This window comes from Bufo gargarizans, chromosome 4, assembly GCF_014858855.1.
Source record: "Bufo gargarizans isolate SCDJY-AF-19 chromosome 4, ASM1485885v1, whole genome shotgun sequence".
In the NCBI taxonomy this organism is placed as follows: Eukaryota; Metazoa; Chordata; class Amphibia; order Anura; family Bufonidae; genus Bufo; species Bufo gargarizans.
The window spans coordinates 100,926,451-100,938,928 of NC_058083.1; positions in this window are offsets into that span (position 1 = coordinate 100,926,451).

Genomic DNA, 12,478 nt, shown 5'->3' on the forward strand with positions numbered 1-12,478 from the left:
ATTGGGCCCCACCATATATCGCTGTAAATTCTGGCGGCTACTGGGACCTGAGGTAGTTGGTACACTAGGACGTGTGGATGTGGCAGAACGGCCACGTCCTCTCCCAGCACCAGAGGGTCCACTAACACCACCACGACCATGTCCACGTCCGCGTCCCTTACTTGATGTTTTCCTCATTGTTATCGTTCACCACAACAACAAAAATATTATTTGGCCCAATGTATTGTATTCAAATTCAGCTGAATATAAATTTGAGGCCTAGTATTTAGGCGCTGGGTGACAGGTATAGATTTACTGACAGAATTAGACTTGGAAATGCACAGTAGCGTGTGTGTGAAGTTATTCTGAATGACCCTATGTGCACCTTGAATATTATATACCCTTTTAGGGATGTATTTAAAGTAGGCCTGATACAGCAGAAACCACTAAATTAGGAAATTGCTAAATTGGGAATTGTATTTCAACCCAGAACAAAAAATCTGCTTTGACGGACACTAAATAACTTGCCCAGCCAGAACAGTACACCAGTAACGACAGATTTAGTGGGATATAAATTTGAGGCCTAGTATTTAGGCGCTGGGTGACAGGTATAGATTTACTGACAGAATTAGACTTGGAAATGCATAGTAGCGTGTGTGTGAAGTTATTCTGAATGACCCTATGTGCACCTTGAATATTATATACCCTTTTAGGGATAGATTTCAAATAGCTCTGATACAGCAGAAACCACTAAATTAGGAAATTGCTAAATTGGGAATTGTATTTCAACCCAGAACAAAAATTGTGCTTTGACGGACACTAAATAACTTGCCCAGCCAGAACAGTACAGCAGTAACGACAGATTTAGCGTTATATAAATTTGAGGCCTAGTATTTAGGCGCTGGGTGAGAGGTATAGATTTACTGACAGAATTAGACTGGGATATGGCCAAAAAATAACCACACTATTGCTGGTTAAATGCACTTGGTGTGACAGCTTGACCAACCACACTACTGAGGGTTAAATGCACTTGGTGACGGGCGCAGCTTGCCCCTGATGTAGTATATGGCCAAAAAATAACCAGACTATTGATGGTTAAATGCACTTGGTGTGACAGCTTGACCCTGATGTAGGATTTAGCCAAAATACAACCACACCATTGAGGGTTAAATGCACTTGGTGACAGCTTGACCCTGATGTAGTATATGGCCAAAAAATAACCAGACTATTGATGGTTAAATGCACTTGGTGTGACAGCTTGACCCTGATGTAGGATTTAGCCAAAATACAACCACACCATTGAGGGTTAAATGCACTTGGTGACAGGCGCAGCTTGCCCCTGATGTAGTATAGGGCCAAAAAATAAACACACTATTGCTGGTTAAATGCACTTGGTGTGACAGCTTCACCCTGATGTAGGCTTTAGCCAAAAAACAACCACACCATTGAGGGTTAAATGCACTTGGTGACAGGCGCAGCTTGCCCCTGATGTAGTATAGGGCCAAAAAATAAACAGACTATTGCTGGTTAAATGCACTTGGTGTGACAGCTTCACCCTGATGTAGGCTTTAGCCAAAAAACAACCACACCATTGAGGGTTAAATGCACTTGGTGACGGGCGCAGCTTGCCCCTGATGTAGTATATGGCCAAAAAATAAACAGACTATTGCTGGTGAAATGCACTTGGTGTGACAGCTTCACCCTGATGTAGGCTTTAGCCAAAAAACAACCACACCATTGAGGGTTAAATGCACTTGGTGACAGGCGCAGCTTGCCCCTGATGTAGTATATGGCCAAAAAATGAACAGACTATTGCTGGTTAAATGCACTTGGTGTGACAGCTTCACCCTGATGTAGGCTTTAGCCAAAAAACAACCACACCATTGAGGGTTAAATGCACTTGGTGACAGGCGCAGCTTGCCCCTGATGTAGTATATGGCCAAAAAATAAACAGACTATTGCTGGTTAAATGCACTTGGTGTGACAGCTTCACCCTGATGTAGGCTTTAGCCAAAAAACAACCACACCATTGAGGGTTAAATGCACTTGGTCGCAGCTTGTGCTGGCGCACCACAAGACACAAAATGGCCGCCGATCACCCCAGAAAAAAGTGACTGACAAACGGTCTGGGCAGCCTAAAAACAGTGAGCAATTGAGTATCAGCAGCTCAATGACCCACAGCTGCAGATCGATCAATAATCAAGTCCTTTGGAGGAGTTAATCTGCCTAATCTCGCCCTACTGTCGCAGCCGCAACCTCTCCCTACGCTAATCAGAGCAGAGTGACGGGCGGCGCTATGTGACTCCAGCTTAAATAGAGGCTGGGTCACATGGTGCTCTGGCCAATCACAGCCATGCCAATAGTAGGCATGGCTGTGATGGCCTCTTGGGGCAAGTAGTATGACGCTTGTTGAATGGCTGCTTTGCAGCCTTTCAAAAAGCACCAAGAAAGCGTCACAAAAGCGCCAAGAAAGCGACGAACACCGAACCCGAACCCGGACTTTTACGAAAATGTCCGGGTTCGGGTCCGTGTCACGGACACCCCAAAATTCGGTACGAACCCGAACTATACAGTTCGAGTTCGCTCATCCCTAGGGAGGACCATTGCAGCACATCTCGGATGATGACGAAACACAGGTGCCAACTGCTGGGGCTTTCGAAAGTGTGCAGACCGACAAGGAGGGCAGGGGTGCAGACTGGGAGAAAGATGATGTGGAGGACAATGAGGTACTCAACCACACATGGAATCAAGGTCATGCGAGTGACCTATGTAGTTCGGAGGAAGAGGCGGTGGTCACACAGAGCCACCAGCACAGCAGAAGAGGGAGCAGGGTGCAAAAGCAGAGTGGCCGTCCTCTGGACAGTACGCTTGCTACTGCCCACCGCAGCAAGGGACCGAGCACACCAAAGCCAGCTCCAAGCAGTTCCCTGGGGTGGCAGTTCTTCAGACAATGTGCTGACGACAAGACACAAGTGGTTTGCACGCTGTGCAATCAGAGCCTGAAGCGAGGCATAAACGTTCTCAACCTGAGCACAACCTGCATGACCAGGCATTTAAAGGGAACCTGTCACCAGTTTTATGGTATCCTAACTAAGGGCAACATAAAAAGGTGACTGATTATCTTAGAAAAATGCTGGGTCACTTTCTTTAATTGACCCAGTCAATCTGCCAACATCTTGTATTGAAAAGCTCTAGCTGATAATGATGAGTCCTGAATATTCATGAGCTTCTGACTCTCCCCGCCCACCTGCTGCTGAATGACAGTTTTTTTCCATATGAATCAGCAGCAGGTGGGCAGGAGAGTGGCTATAGCTCTGAATTAAATATATGCTGGACTCAATGACATCACGCTGGACTCAAATCAGCTTATTAGCATGCGAGCCATCGCTTCCCTGCACAACCAAGTAGGGGACAAAATCAGGTGTGCACTGCGCAACGCCATCTGTGGCAAGGTGCACCTCACTACGGATACGTGGACCAGTAAGCACAGTCAGGGACGTTATATCTCCATAACAGCACACTGGGTAAATGCAGTGGCGGCTGGGCCTGAGGTAGATAGCAGTTTGGCGCATGTCCTTCCACCACCGAGAATTGCAGGGCGCTTCAGTTTGCCTCCTGTTGCTTCCTCCTCCTACTCCGCTTCTTCATCCTACTACAGAGCTGCTGCATAAAGTTTGGGCCGTCTGTGCGCGCTTTCGGCGTTCTCACCCTGCTGCTGCTTGCCTGTCAGCGCTGCAGCGTAACTTCAGCCTTCCCGCTCACCGCCTCATATGCAACGTGCCTACAAGGTGGAACTCCACCTTGCACATGCTGGCCAGACTGTGCGAGCAGCAGCAGGCGATAGTAGAGTTTCAGCTGCAGCACGCACGGGTGAGTCACTCTGTGGAACCGCACCACTTCACCACCAATGACTGGGCCTCCATGCAAGACCTGTGTTCCTTGTTGCGCTTTTTCAAGTACTCCATCAACATGGCCAGTGCCGATAACGCCATTCTCAGCCTAACTATCCGACTTCTATGCCTCCATGAAAAAACGCTGCTGGCGATGATAGAAGAGGATGTGGCACAGGAGGAGGAGGAGGAGGAAGAGGGATCATTTTATAGGGTTTCCGGACAGTCATTCCCAAGTGGCTCAGAGGGTGGGTGCCTGCACCCACAAACGCCAGGTACGCAATTGTCCAGCCAGGGCACAGTTCTGGAGGATGACAAGGTGGAGGATGAGGAGGAGATGGAGGAGGAGGAGGAACCATGTTCACAGCAGGGTGGCACCCAGACCAGCTAATGGCCATGACTGGTGCGTGGCTGGGGGGATACAGAGGACACAGACGATACACCTCCCACAGAGGACAGCTTTTCGTTGCCTCTGGGCAGCCTGGCACACATGAGCGATTACATGCTGCAGTGTCTCCGCAACGACCGCCGAGTTGCCCACATTCTAACTTGTGCTGATTACTGGGTGGCCACACTACTGGACAACGTACCGTCCTTAATTCCCTCACTGGAGAATGATCGTAAGATGCGCGAGTACAAGTGCACGCTGGTACACGCGCTGCTGGTGGCGTTTCCACCTGACAGTGGGGGCACAGTGGAAGCACAAGGCGAAGGCAGAGGAAGAGGTCGCCAACGCAGCTGGGGCACCGCCAGCACCTCAGAAGGCAGGGTTAGCATGGCCGAAATGTGGAAAAGCTTTGTCAGCACGCCACAACAACCACCACCATCAGCTGATATGGAACGTCTTAGCAGGAGGCAGCATTTCACCAACATGGTGGAGCAGTATGTGTGCACACGCCTACACGTACTGAATGATGGGTCTGCCCCCTTCAACTTCTGGACCTCCAAATTGGGCACATGACCTGAGCTTGCCCTTTACGCCTTGGAGGTGCTGGCCTGCCCTGCAGCCAGTGTATTACCTGAACGTGTGTTTAGCACGGCAGGGGGCGTTATCACAGACAAGCGCAGCCGACTGTCCACAGCCAATGTGGACAAGCTCACGTTCATTCGAATGAACCAGGCATAGACTTGTCTGTACCTTGTGCAGAATAGACATGTATACCTGCCTTAACCAGACATTTTTATACTGCAGCGCAATTGCTCATTCTTGTATTTTGGATATTTCACACTCTTTTGGAGTGTACCCTAATTTTTAAAAAAAATGGTCTGTTACATTTTCTGGTGAAATTTACCAATTGTTGGGTGTGATGTACCACTGCTATACAGTACAGACCAAAAGTTTGGACACACCTTCTCATTCAAAGAGTTTTCTTTATTTTCATGACTATGAAAATTGTAGATGCACACTGAAGGCATCAAAACTATGAATTAACACATGTGGAATTATATACATAAGAAAAAAATGTGAAACAACTGAAAATATGTCATATTCTAGGTTCTTCAAAGTAGCCACCTTTTGCTTTGATTACTGCTTTTCACACTCTTGGCATTCTCTTGATGAGCTTCAAGAGGTAGTCACCTGAAATGGTCTTCCAACAGTCTTGAAGGAGTTCCCAGAGATGCTTAGCACTTGTTGGCCCTTTTGCCTTCACTCTGCGGTCCAGCTCACCCAAACCATCTCGATTGGGTTCAGGTCCGGTGACTGTGGAGGCCAGGTCATCTGGCGCAGCACCCCATCACTCTCCTTCATGGTCAAATAGCCCTTACACAGCCTGGAGGTGTGTTTGGGGTCATTGTCCTGCACAGCATATTTAGGCTAGTGATGTTTATTTACTTTTTATTAGTCAGTAGTGATTTGTTTGTGCTATTGTATATTTAATCATACTTATAAATAAATAGATTTATTTATTCACTCAGCCTGCGTAAGCTTATTCATTCTCAAATCTTTTGAATTCACGTTACCCGATTGGAGTCGGGAAGGAATTTTTTATTCCCCTACAATGTGGAAAATTGGCTTCTACCTCACAGTTGTTTTTTTTTGCCTTCCTCTGGATCAACTCGCAGGATGACAGGCTGAACTGGATGGACAAATGTCTTTTTCAGCCTTATGTACTATGTTACTATGTTACCTTACAGATACTGAACAACTGTGCTATATTTTTTCTCATGAGTAGGCACTCCCAGATGCATTCAGAATATTATCTTTATTGGACATTGCATTCTATATATGATAAAAGGATCAGCTGCTGAAAGATTTTGCAGACATATTTATGGTTGTGTGCTCTTCTCCTTTAAATAATGCTAATTGTTCTCTTGCAGCTGGGCACATCACAGACATTGTGGGCATATTCATTATTAAAGCATCCATCTTCTGTTGGATTCATTTCTACAGTTGTAATAGGACTGCCTGTTGATTTTCACATTACTACTATTGTTCTTTGTAATTATACCCTGTGGACAGACATGGTTAATTATTGGAATATCTGTTACAGAATGAGTAGAAAGATTTATAGGAAACTCTCAGAGTAATATATTCTTTCTCATAGCAAGGGAATGATGAAATAATAATTCCACTGTGATAAAGTGAGTGGCTTTATTGTAATAATAACCAGCACTTGATTAGTCCAGTAATCAATAGCTTCTATCATCATAGACTGGTGTGGTTTTTGGAATATAGAGAACAGTCTCCACAGCCTGTCTGTTATGATGTAGAGCAGAGCGGCAGGGAGTAATCCGCAAGGCAGAGGAATACTGTGTGTTCAGGTCTTTGTGATCCACAAGGCAAATAAGTCAGTTTTCAAGGGTGCTATAACCTTTCTATGTGGAACAATGACAAGGATTATCACCACAATGCGAATTGTGGATTCTCACCTTTTAGGCAGAGCATCTTGGCTGAAAATAGGTAAAGTAGGTAAGCTACTTCATACCTTAAGACTGAGGCACCTGCCTAATTTACAAAGATGGTGACAAGGGATTTTGCCCAATAGAACCTGATAAGAGAAGATCAGGCGCTACAGGGCCAAAGTTGCTATTATTTTCTTTCCTCTCAGATGGAGGAGGGTGTGAGCTGCAAACATGTACAGTACAGACCAAAAGTTTGGACACACCTTCTCATTCAAAGAGTTTTCTTTATTTTCATGACTATGAAAATTGTAGATTCACACAGAAGGTAGCAAAACTATGAATTAACACATGTGGAATTATATACATAACAAAAAAGTGTGAAACAACTGAAAATATGTCATATTCTAGGTTCTTCAAAGTAGCCACCTTTTGCTTTGATTACTGCTTTGCACACTCTTGGCATTCTCTTGATGAGCTTCAAGAGGTAGTCACCTGAAATGGTCTTCCAACAGTCTTAAAGGAGTTCCCAGAGATGCTTAGCACTTGTTGGCCCTTTTGCCTTCACTCTGCAGTCCAGCTCACCCCAAACCATCTCAATTGGGTTCAGGTCCGGTGACTGTGGAGGCCAGGTCATCTGGTGCAGCACCCCATCACTCTCCTTCATAGTCAAATAGCCCTTACACAGCCTTTCTCAAGCATGTATGAGCCGAAAAGTCGCTTGTGCCACCGTATGGGTGAATAAACTTATACTTCACTGAAGATTCATCTGGAGTGCAGTCCGATTCTTTATTATATATATATATATATATATATATATATGTATATATATATACAGTCATGTGAAAAAATTAGGACACCCTTTGAAAGCATGTGGTTTTTTGTAACATTTTTAATAAAAGGTTATTTCATCTCCGTTTCAACAATACAGAGAGATTAAAGTAATCCAACTAAACAAAGAAAACTGAAGAAAAGTCTTTTCAAGATCTTCTGTAAATGTCATTCTACAAAAATGCCTATTCTAACTGAGGAAAAAGATAGGACACCCTCACATGTATTCCCTCTTAAATTGGCTCAGATCTCACACAGGTATATCACACCAGGTGCACATAATTAGTAGATCGTTACTCTGCATGTTGAATGAGGCTTGCCCTATTTAAACCTCAGACATTTAGTTTGGTGTGCTCCTGACTGTTGAAGTGAGAGTGAGCACCATGGTGAGAGCAAAAGAGCTGTCAGAGGACTTCAGAAAAAAGATTGTAGCAGCCTATGAGTCTGGGAAGGGATTTAAAAAGATCTCAAAAGATTTTGAAATCAGCCATTCCACTGTCCGGAAGATAGTCTACAAGTGGAGGGCTTTCAAAACAACTGCCAACATGCCCAGGACTGGTCGCCCCAGCAAGTTCACCCCAAGAGCAGACCGCAAGATGCTAAAAGAGGTCTCCAAAAACCCTAAAGTGTCATCTCGAGAACTACAGCAGGCTCTGGCTACTGTTGATGTAGAAGTACATGCCTCTACAATCAGAAAGAGACTGTACAAGTTTAACTTGCATGGGAGGTGTGCAAGGAGGAAACCTTTGCTTTCCAAGAGAAACATCGAGGCCAGACTGACATTTGCCAGAGATAAAGTTGACAAAGACCAGGACTTCTGGAATAATGTTCTTTGGACAGATGAGTCCAAAATTGAATTATTTGGACACAACAGCAGAGGACATGTTTGGCGTAAACCAAACACAGCATTCCAAGAAAAGAACCTCATACCAACTGTGAAGCATGGAGGTGGAAGTGTCATGGTTTGGGGCTGCTTTGCTGCAGCAGGACCTGGTCAGCTCACCATCATAGAATCCACGATGAATTCTACTGTGTATCAGAAGGTGCTTGAAGAACATGTGAGACCATCAGTTAGAAAATTAAAGCTGAAGCGGAACTGGACCATGCAACATGACAATGACCCAAAACATACTAGTAAATCAACCAAAGATTGGCTGAAAAAGAAGAAATGGAGAGTCCTGGAATGGCCAAGTCAAAGTCCAGATTTGAATCCCATTGCGATGCTGTGGGGTGACTTGAAAAGGGCTGTACGTGCAAGAAACCCCTCAAACATCTCACAGCTGAAAAAGTTCTGCATTGAGGAGTGGGGTAAAATTTCCTCAGACCGATGTCGAAGACTGGTAGATGGCTACAAGAACCGTCTCACTGCAGTTATTTCAGCCAAAGGAGGTAACACTCGCTATTAGGGGCAAGGGTGTCCTATCTTTTTCCTCAGTTAGAATAGGCATTTTTGTAGAATGACATTTACAGAAGATCTTGAAAAGACTTTTCTTCAGTTTTCTTTGTTTAGTTGGATTACTTTAATCTCTCTGTATTGTTGAAACGGAGATGAAATAACCTTTTATTAAAAATGTTACAAAAAACCACATGCTTTCAAAGGGTGTCCTAATTTTTTCAAAAGTTTAAGACCACTTGAAAAATGGCAAAAAAATCATATTTAGCATGGCTGGATCTTAACAAGGTTCCAAGTAGAGCTTCAACATGCAACAAGAAGAAATGGGAGTGAGACAAAACATTTTTTGAGCATTAAATTTAATGAAAACAACGAATAAACTGAAACAGGCTGTTTTTCAGCTGATCAAAAGTTTAGGACCACACCTCCAAACCACCCCTAAACCACCCCAAAACAGAAATCCAACTTTAAAACATGAACTCAGTATTGAGTAGCTATTGTTCATCACTTCAAAAATTTGTTTCGACATGCTTGATGAGTGAGTGGGAACATTTCTCCAAGTGGTGAAGACGGCCGCACGAAGGCCATCTACTGTCTGGAACTGTTGTCCATTTTTGTAAACTTCCCTTGCCATCCATCCCAAAATGTTCTCAATTGGATTTAGATCAGGGGAACATGCAGGATGGGACAAAAGAGTGATGTTATTCTCCTGGAAGAAGTCCCTTGTCCTGCGGGCATTGTGTACTGTAGCGTTGTCCTGTTGAAAAACCCAGTAGTTACCAAACAGACGAGGGTCCTCAGTCATGAGGAATGCTCTCTGCCACATCTGGACATAGCCAGTGGCAGTTTGACGCCCCTGCACTTCCTGAAGCTCCATTGTTCCACTGAAGGAAAAAGCACCCCAGACCATTATGGCACCCCCTCCACTATGGCGCGTAGAAAACATCTTAGGTGGGATCTGTTTGTCATGCCAGTAACGTTGGAAACCATCAGGACCATCAAGGTTAAATTTTTTCTCATCAAAGAATAAAACTTTCTTCCACTTTGAATGTCCCATGTTTTGTGCTCTCTTGCAAAGTCTAAACGAGCAGTTCTGTGGCGTTCAAAGAGACGAGGTCTTTGAAGACGTTTTTGTTTTTGAAGCCCTTCAGTCTCAGATGCCGTTTGATGGTTATGGGGCTGCAGTCAGCACCAGTAAGGGCCTTAATTTGGGTCGAGGATCGTCCAGTGTCTTGACGGACAGCCAATTGGATCCTCCGGCTCAGTGCTGGTGAAATTTTTTTGGGTCTTCCACTTGACTTTTTTGTTCCATAACCCTCAGGATCATTTAAGAAATTCCAAATGACTGTCTTACTGCGTCCCACCTCAGCAGCGATGGCGCGCTGTTAGAGACCCTGCTTATGCAGTTCAACAACCCGACCACGTTCAAAACGGAGAGAGTTTTTTTGCCTTTGCCATCACAAAGTGTGACTACCTGACAGAACTTGACAATGAATTCACATCTTTGCACAGATTTGGCCTTTTAAAGGCATGTGGTCCTAAAATTTGGATCAGCTGAAAAACAGCCTGTTTTAGTTTAATCGTTATTTTCAATTAATTGAATGCTCAAAAAATGTTTTATTTCACTCTCATTTCTTCTTGTTGCATGTTGAAGCTCTACTTGGAACCTTGTTAAGATCCAACAATGTAAAAATAAGATTTTTTGCCATTTTTCAAGTGGTTTTAAACTTTTGATCAGGACTGTATATACCGTATTTTTCGCCCTATAAGACGCACCGGCCCATAAGACGCACCTAGGTTTTTGGGGAGGAAAATAAGAAAAAAAAAAAATTTAACCAAAAGATGTGCTGTGTGTTTGGTGGGTTTGGAACTAATGGTGGTCTGTGGATGGCACTATTACTGGGGATCTGTGGATGACTGACACTGTAATGGGGGGGATCTGTGGATGACGGACACTGTTATGGGGGGATCTGTGGATGACGGACACTGTTATGGGGGGATCTGTGGATGATGGACACTGTTATGGGGGGGATCTGTGGATGACGGACACTGTTATGGGGGGGATCTGTGGATGACGGACACTGTTATAGGGGGGATCTGTGGATGACGGACACTGTTATGGGGGGGATCTGTGGATGACGGACACTGTTATGGGGGGGATCTGTGGATGACGGACACTGTTATGGGGGGATCTGTGGATGACGGACACTGTTATGGGGGGATCTGTGGATAACTGACACTGTTATGGGGGGGATCTGTGGCTTGCACTGTTACAGGGGGGGGGGTCTGTGGCTGACTGTTACAGGGGGGATCTGTGGATGGCACTGTTATGGGCTGGGGGGGTCTGTGGGTGGCACTGTTATATATGTGCCATCCACAGACCCCCCAGCCCATAACAGTGCCATGCACAGACCCCCCCAGCCCATAACAGTGCCATTCACAGATCCCCCCCCCCCCTGTAACAGATCGTAATCCGAACCGCAACCCCCTCCCATCCGCTGGCCGCCGCCGCACATAATATAAGTTGTCATATTGAATTAATAGTTATTAAACATACGCCCCAAATCCTATTACTACCTTTCATCCTAATCGCGGCTGTAGAAATCAGGCAGGCAGGCAGGACGGCCGGCCGGCGCGTCTCACTGACGTCACTTGCCTGCGCCGCCTACTTCATTCATAAAGTAGGCGGCGCAGGCACGTGACACGAGTTACGCTGCCGCCCGCCCGCCTGGCCTGAATTCTACAGCAGCGATTAGGAGGTAAGATAGTAATAGCAGTTGGGGGGCATGTTTAATAACTATTACTTCACTATGAGATCGTATATTAGTATACCGGAGCGGCGGGGCGGTGCTATACTACACTATTGCCGGCCCCCAGCTCCTCCCAGTCCCTCCCCGAGTCCCCGCTCTGCGCATACATCGCAGCTTGCGATGTAAAAGTGGCAGCATTCGCCCCATAAGACGCAGGGGCATTTCTCCCCCATTTTGGGGGAAGAAAAAGTGCGTCTTATGGGGCGAAAAATACGGTATATAAATATATATATATATATATATATATATACAGTACAGACCAAAGTTTGAACACACCTTCTCATTCAAAGAGTTTTCTTTATTTTCATGACTATGAAAATTGTAGATTCACACTGAAGGCATCAAAACTATGAATTAACACATGTGGAATTATATACATAACAAAAAAGTGTGAAACAACTGAAAATATGTCATATTCTAGGTTCTTCAAAGTAGCCACCTTTTGCTTTGATTACTGCTTTGCACACTCTTGGCATTCTCTTGATGAGCTTCAAGATGTAGTCACCTGAAATGGTTTTCACTTCACAGGTGTGCCCTGTCAGGATTAATAAGTGGGATTTCTTATCTTATAAATGGGATTGGGACCATCAGTTTCCTTGTGGAGAAGTCAGGTGGATACACAGCTGATAGTCCTACTGAATAGACTGTTAGAATTTGTATTATGGCAAGAAAAAAGCAGCTAAGTAAAGAAAAACAAGTGGCCATCATTACTTTAAGAAATGAAGGCCAGTCAG